Source organism: Nothobranchius furzeri, chromosome 18 (genome assembly GCF_043380555.1).
Source record: "Nothobranchius furzeri strain GRZ-AD chromosome 18, NfurGRZ-RIMD1, whole genome shotgun sequence".
In the NCBI taxonomy this organism is placed as follows: domain Eukaryota; kingdom Metazoa; phylum Chordata; class Actinopteri; order Cyprinodontiformes; family Nothobranchiidae; genus Nothobranchius; species Nothobranchius furzeri.
In genome coordinates this window covers 34,086,283-34,094,339 of record NC_091758.1, presented here as the reverse complement: position 1 = coordinate 34,094,339, position 8,057 = coordinate 34,086,283, and positions in this window count along the sequence as shown.

Below are 8,057 nucleotides of genomic sequence, written 5' to 3'. Positions count from 1 at the left end.
ACGGTCTTCCAAATCAATCTTTTAAATATCTTAAAGGAAGCCCTCATGTTGAGGCCTTCGGGAATGTCAATTTAGATGATTTTATAACAAGACTGGTATGTTCAGTTTTCACGCGAGCCCATAAAACTTCCACCAGAGTAGAAATGTGGCCACCAGAATGGAGTTTTGACATGTGTAGATGAGCAAACACTTTAATACGCTTTTCAGACTCCGACCACAGAAGTGGCTCGACGGAACAAACCCATTTGAATCAACAGACTTGATGAAAGAGTCGCAGTGGCACAAACGCACGTACATAAAGAGAGAGAGAAGCAAAAGTTGTTGGGGCTGAAGACATCATGAGTCAATTACACTCCGCATATCTTGAGGGGGAGAAAGTAGTGAACTTCAGCCCAATGCAAATAAATCTACACCAAATCTGCTCCGTCTGCCGTGTGATGGTGTATTAGTTATTAGCAGAACACAAATTAGAATAATACACACTTCCTCCTGATCGGAGCCTTCAATCACTAAAAGGTTTGATTTGCATGATTCACGGTCAGAAAAAGAGATTTTGGCTCAGTGTGCATTTTATTAATTGTTGTCTAGACTGAATCCTGCTGCGTAAATGCCAAATTGTGGATCTCAAATGACCTATAAAACCTGAGGTCTTGTTCCTGGAAGCTTGCGTGTCAAGAGGAAATATGATTAGTTTAATGCAACAAGCACGCACTTGTTTCTTGCATTTATGTGACCGTTATTTATTATCAACTGCACTGAATAACTGACATTTATTTGAATTGTGGTGATATTAAAAGTTCCTGGTAACAAAAATATGACAAAACAACTTTAAACAGACTTTATTTGATATTTGCACGCTTGGCTTATTCCAGGGGGGCCGAGGCAGCGCACCAACAGCGACCCCTTCCTTCCCTCTCCGTTTTCAAAATGATTTATTCCCTTGTAACTTTGTTCGTGAAAACAATGTCGACCCGGGGCCTTGCTAACGTCTGGTTTCCCCCGCAGGCTGCTGTAAAATCAGTTAGAGGGCCAGAAGGGGGGCAGCGCTTGCGTGACTGCAGAGTGGGGGTGCACCGGCTATAAGTCTCAGCCGAGGGGCACCTGTGAGCGCCCCCCCCCCCCCCACCTCTTTGCATGATGTGGCCCCAAGATTCAAAGCACTCAGGCTGATGTCTGAGGGCCAGAGTGTGCAGATTTATGAGGGGCAGTTATTACATGCCAGAGAAACTGTGTTACTTTTGAAAAGGAGCACACAAAGAGTGGGGGGTGTAAAAACAAAAGGTATTTTCAGGAGGTTGCCGTGACGTGAGAGACTCGGGCCCGATGGCGGGACTGCACTTGACTTTGATGAACTGTCTCGTGTGAGTCCTGGAATCTGTCTCGAACCTTGTCGTTGCAGTTCATCAACATCTTTCATCAATATGGATGTTAAGGAGGATGCTGAGAGTGGGGGAGTCATGAAAGGGGAGAAGAGAGGAGGAAGGGGAGACCAGAGGACGCAACCTCTGACCGTCTTTTCAAAACGAAAACTTGACCCCTGGATTTGAAGCTTTTCCTTCCTGCAGTTTCTCGTCTACCCTTCTCACGATATGTGCACCAGCAGGAAGAATCATCCCACCTCGTGTCACGCGACGTAGTTCTCCTTGTGCACCCCACCCCTTCACCTCAATACACACCACCCCAACCCCCACGGCCTCAGCTGCTCCTCATCAGCGCCATCACTCACTCACCACCTTGTTGAGCACAGGCGTGGAATTTTCCAAGCTGCCCATCAAATGTCAGTATTTAATCAGTGATTTAATGCTGTCAACACTTAAAATACGGGAGGTTTGCTGCACATTTTGCAAAGTTAAAAGTCATTCAGAGAGTTTTTAATAGCAGGAACTGATTTTAAGAAATACGTTTTTGTTTTATGTGAAGATTTTGCACCCAGAAAAATAAATCTTAATTAGTATTTTCAGATCCTGCAAAAAATGTTCACTTAAGGTACCTTAGCTGCTTTTTACGGTCAAATATTTAAATTTTTATCCATATTAGGATGACTTTCTCATTAAACGTAGCAGTTTTGTCCCATCAGTCCACCGCAATAAAACCCATTTAGACCTGCTACTCTGACAGAATCATTTGAAAAAGATTATCATTTTTGGAGAAATATCTAAGCTGGACAAGCTCGTAGCACTCTAACATCTCAACTAATTTCTTCTACAGCAGGGTAGTAAATCTAAGACTGAGCACATTATCATGAATAATAAAAAGTTTAATTATTGGAAAGCTGTTTAGGATTTGAGATCAGTTTACTTCCTGCACCCGATGTCCTGGAACCACATTATTAAACAGAGTAAGCACTGTTAAACACGAGTAACGTTATTATTAATGGCTCCCCAAAGTTTCTGAGCTGTTCCCAAAGACTGTTATGCAACATGAAGGAAAAATATCCCAATTTAAACACAATCTTCAGTTTCCCATGTGCATTCTGCAGTTTCTATTTTAACCAATTTTCCTTCAGCTGGTCCACAAACAGCATCCTCCTTTTGACGCAATTCTCAGTTAGTCTTGTCATGGTAAAAGTACTCCAAGATAGCATCTCTGAAACGAATACAGGCGCCTCATTTCAAAATGACTAATGAGCCGCTGATGAATACAAAATAGAAGAGATAAGCTTTAACACTGTTCATCACCAAAAGGGGTCATGAGCTTTAAGCAACAGCCAACAGTCAATTTAAATTTGATCTGACTGTTATTAGCTTTGATGGATAAATACAAAAGAATGTATTAGAACTAGAGTGCATAAAATTGCAAAAACACTGGTAGAAAAGTACATTTTGCATTGGTTAAGTCTCGTTTTGAGAAAATATTAGCCGGGACTTTAATGGGTTTCGTTTGATCACGATATGATATCAATACAGTGGATTGGGATTCGATATTTGCGTTTAACTTAAATTCAGTCACAACATCGTTTCAATTCAATTTGATTTAGGATCCGCTGATTGGTGTGAAACACTATTGCAAGTAGCTGATTTCTTCACAGACGCTGCTAGCTTCTTCGCTTAACGTGTTTGATGATGTGTGGGAACAGGCGGAAAATAACATGTCAGCAAAACTTCAAAGAAAAGCATTTTTTAATGTGTTCAATAGTTAATCTATTGGTTTATGTATTTTGGAATGATGACCATATAATGGATGTAGATCAATGTAATATTACACTCTTGAATAGTGCTTTTAAGGTAGCATTGCCTGATTTGTATCCCTCTATATTAGCTTATGCACAGACGTTAGTTGGCTTTGTTTTCTAATTAAACAACTTTATTTATTGTTTATTTGTTTAAAGCATTCATGGTGTTAAAGTGATCTGAAAAACAACTTTTCCATCTCACTTTATTTTTGTAACAAAACATACTAACCAGACTACTCCTGGTGATCAGCAGCTGTCATCACAATTAACTGTCTCTTAGGGATGTGTACTGACCCTTTGCACGTGACGTCACGCCACTCATGTGACCGCCCCCTTCGCCATGATGGATGGCAAAAAGACCGTTTGCACCCGTAGAAACTCCAGTGAAGGTAGTCAAAACAAGCCAGTTTGTAGCCTTTTATCCTTTTATTTAGTTGATTTGACAGTAAAACGGTTTTAGCTTGCTGCGTGGTCGGCTGCACTAACAGACAAGGACGTAAACTCAACTCGTTTTGTTTTTTAATAACTTTGATGGAGACTGAGGACGGAGACGAACTGCAGCGATCAACCAAGCGGACTAGCAGCCCTCAGATTAGCAGCGAACATGTTTTTACCGGATAAGATTAAATTTCGTTTATTTCACGAGGAAGACAGGGACAGGGATAAATGTGATGTGTTTATACTAGTTATTGACAATCCTGATGGATGGATATTTCACCACGGATGCTGCGCTCCGTCCACTGTAGTGTAAAGCCAGATAGTTATTAACAACATTAAAGCTCCGATGATAACATGTGTTAAAATGACATTATTTATTTATATGAGCGTCGGCGTTCAGAGATCTTCTCATTCCGGTGTGAGAGCAGCAGCTGAACCCGGTAACAGCACCAGCAACAGAAGCTGGTAGGGATCCGGACTTTTTAAAAATCAGCTTTGGTGTAAAGTGAAACGCTGTTTACAACATAAAGTTATAAATCCAGAGGGGTGAATTTAGGCAAAGTCAGCAACATGTTTACATCGGTGAACAGCTGCAGAGAGAACGTAAGCTAACGTTGGTAAGCTAGTTAGCATACCGCTCTCTATGAGCCCCGGCTAGATGCACTACTTCTGATAAATGAACTGGGCATGAACTAGTTGAAGGAATGCTGGAGGAGTTTTGTTTTTGTTTTGATCACAAAAACAATTTCAGGATCTACTTTTCCCTTTGTTTGGTACTTGTGTCGCTCACTGTTTACATGCTTTTGCCGTCCACCATGGTGGACCCACGTGATTAGGTGACGTCGGTGCAAAGGGTCAATAGGTGAAAACCTGGTGATACGATACGTATCACAATGCACGGGAGACAATACGATACATCACGATATATTGCGATACATTTGGCCAGACGATTTTTGTTGACTGAAATTATTGTAGGAAAATTCAACCAAACTGATACATAGCATGTTTAACATGAGGCACCTGAGCCATAATAGAAGGATTTACAGTTCAATGGTGGAAACAAAACACACTGCACACTGCTGCCAGCTAGCGGTCGGAGTTTGAATTGCACCAAAAGAAAAGAAAATACACAAATGTTTGCATGTTCTTCCCATGCAAGCGTGGGTTTCCTCTGGGTTTTCCAGTTTCCTCCACAGATCACAACATGCCCTATAGGTCAACAATTGTACGCCGTTTTGGACAACAGCCTATGCCAAATAAATAAACATAAACATATTGACATATCGATATTACTCTAAAGTTGTTTTTATAAGTTATATTTTTGATCATTGCACTGCAGTCTTTTCAATAAAAATATGACCACACTGTGTATTTTTACTGCATTTCTACAGCTTCCTGCTGTCTGCTCAAGTGTGACAGTGTTAAGTGGTGTTGCATGCTTCCACGCCTTGGACATTTTTAAACATAAGGCACCAAAATGTGCATTCACATAGATATACACAAACTGTGTAACTCAAAACAAGTCAGTGTGAAGTCACTGTGCCCACCGACAGGCTTCTTTGTTTACACAAAAAAATTATAAAAGAAAACAGCTGAAAACTGAATGTTCATTGTTGTATCTTCTGACTGCAACCACAAGTAAAGGTCTTCAACGCAGCAAAAAAATACAAATTAAAAGATAAATAAAGTTTTTGAACAGTTTCAGGAAGACGTTGACACCATTAAGGCCTAGTCCACACGTAGCCGGGTTTTTTTAAAAACGAATATCTTCCCCTCCAAAAACTTGCATCCACACCACCTCGTTTTTAAAAAAAAAACTCTGTCCACACGTACCCGGATAAATACGTTGTTAAGGACATGCCAGACCTGTAGGTGGCAGTACTTCCCCCGTTCTTAACCTCGTCCTTCGTCTGTGGTCTTCCGTAAGGAGCAGTAATTCCACTTGCAAAAACAAACAAGCAGAAAGCGCTTGGACAATTGGTAAAGCGAGCGCAGCTCTGAGGGCATCCATGCTGTCGGCTAGTGTAAACACAGGTCGCACACGTGATGTCAGTATTTTTTTGTCGCGGAAAGTGACGTTGCGGACCTTAAAACTCCGGTTTTGTCTGTCCACACGCAGACACCCAAAACGGAGAAAACGCAGATCTTCACTTTGGCTGGAGTTTTTAAAAAGATCCGTTTTCATGTGAAAAACCCCTGTTTTCGTGTGGATGACAGGCCAAAACGTAGAAAAATATCTACGTTTTGGCAGATCCCCGGCTACGTGTGGACAGGGCCTTAACATCCTATATTTGTGAAACACTCTCATTTATGCTATCCAGTATTTGTGCCATTAAATGACATCATTGCTTTGAACCCAAACTGTAAGGATCACACTCCAAAGTATTCCCTCCATCAGGCAAAATTTAAACACATCTCATAACTTTCATTTGGGTTCCAAATGAAGGGGATGAAAGTGGAGAATGTAAAGCTGTCTGGATTCACTCATACTGTGCCTTGTTTGCTTGTATGTCTTTTGGCGAAGTGTGAGTCTTTAAAATTCACACGTGATGAAGTTGTGGTATTTGCTTAACACAAATGTTGTAGCCTTTCCCAGAGAAAATAAAAAGTCATTTGCTTGTTAGTGTCATGCAGTGAAATAGAAAATCTTGTCTGGTAAAACTAAGCTCTCATGTGAACGTACAAACATGCAATAGTTGTATGGCAGTAAAGTTGATCATATAATCAAGTCCAGAGTTCGAATTACGGGGGAGCTAAAGGGAGCCAGGCTCACCCGAGAGGGTGACGGGCTCCCCTGGAAGCCCTCAACTTACAAACCCAGGGGGAGCCCGAAAAAGGATCCTGGTCCTACTTATAGTTCATTATTAACGTGGACTCTCCGGGGATTCTTTTGAGTGGAGAGGATGCAGAGCGCTGACTGTTGGTGGGCTTCAGTCAACTGCATCCTGTACACGGCGACAGGAACATTCTCAAAGTGTCGCCTCCTCAAAAAATATAACACGCCGGCGCGCACTCTATTATTGTGGCGGTCGGTAGATCCCTTTGAACTGCTCAGTTCAAAATTAACTCATGAGGTGAAAATATAGAAATCCAGGCAGCAGGACAGAAAATTAGTCAAATAAAAACAAGAAAACAAAACAAAGTGTTTGAAAAATGTTATGTGGGTGGATTTATCCCCCTACATGTTTTTACCTTTATGAAGCAACAATTTATAACAATGTAATGTTAATATATTTGATACAATTCAGATCACATTCAAAACTCAGTCCCACACCCAGGGCCACTTCAACCCTAACCCGTATTATTGTATTGAACTGCAAAGGGTCATGTTTCACACAATATGTGGTATCATATCATAGCACGTTATTGTATTTCTGCTGCAGTCTGGTCAAGTGTGAAATTTGAAGCATGTGGGATAAAACTCAGATCAAAAGTTTTGTTTTGATGTATTCCTAGTCTTTGTTTGCAAAGACAGCTCACTTGTAATGTACCATGTGTTCAAGTGGATTTTGTGCTTAGCCACACATTTGTAGACATTGGACAAACGTCTATCCTTAGCTCACGGAGATCTAATTTCTGCAAAGCCACACTGTTGCTTAAACATGATCAATTTCCTCTGCCTTTCTCCACGAAGAGCATAATCACCTGCATGTCCTTCTCACTGCACATCTAAATGTGAGAGCGTATTTTGTAAATAAATGAACAAGATCACATGAGGTGATGAATACTCAAGCATTCTTTCTCATGCCATTCCTAATCACATCTTGTTTGTATGTGTTTGCATTTAACTTAGTGGTGGTTTAATGTGAAGGACCACCAGAAAGGTTTGCTTCCTGGAACAGTTTCATTTTTTTATGCCTTCTGCATGTCTCAATTTAAACGTCTTGTTTTGTTATTTAAGGCAATCTCAGAACATGAAGAGGTGGTGGTTGAAAATAATTAGTGTAAAGTCAGAGTATGTGGTCCAGCTTTTTCACATAACACTCTGAAATACAACCACAGAATTTAAGCTTGATGGGTGTTCATTTTGGGAAAATAAATCATCTTAACAAGCTGCCTTGAAATAGTCCACTAAATACATTTTGTGTGAAACCTATTTTACCTTGTGGATCAGCAGTTGGTTGGTAATTAAAAAGACGAGCTGAAAGGTATACAACTGTGTGCTGGGAATGCTGATTAATAAGTAGTATTATCACAGACATAGAATCACAAAGTGTCATGGTCTGGGTCTTGGTCTGTGTCTGCGTCTCCCTCATGTGTCTCCTTGTGTGCTCCATTCCCCTCTAAGAATTCCCCTTATGTGTCTCTTTCAGCCCCTTCAGACAGGCCATGAAAAACGGAAATGTTCCGGAATCTGTCCGTAAGACCTTTCTGTCTGAATACAAACATCCGGATAACGTGTTCCGGAATTTATCCGGACGAAGCCCCTAGTAACAGGTCCGGACTT